The following is a 353-nucleotide window of genomic DNA, read 5'->3' as shown; positions in this document are numbered from 1 at the left end:
GTGGAGGGGCGTGTCGTGTCAGATTCCAGGAAGAAGGAGAACCAGTCAACAGTCACGTGCAAATCGGTGTCCCCTTAAAGGAGTAATTCACCCCCAAAATGACTTTTTTTTTTCTTCTATTGATTAGGCTACTCGTGCCATGGAGACTTGAGTTCAATAAAAAAATGTATTTGTAGCATTCCTAAGACAAGGATTTGGATATAGTAAATTTACCCCCATTGATTCCGAATGGGGACCCAAATGCATTCGGGTCCCCATCCAGAATCAATGGGGGTACATTTATTGTAATTAAATTATTGTCTTATGAGACAAAAAACTAAAAATATTATTGAACTCAAGTCTCCATGGCAAGA

Source organism: Nannobrachium achirus (assembly GCF_963921795.1).
Source record: "Nannobrachium achirus genome assembly, chromosome: 4".
Taxonomy (NCBI): domain Eukaryota; kingdom Metazoa; phylum Chordata; class Actinopteri; order Myctophiformes; family Myctophidae; genus Nannobrachium; species Nannobrachium achirus.
This window is presented reverse-complemented; position numbering follows the sequence as displayed.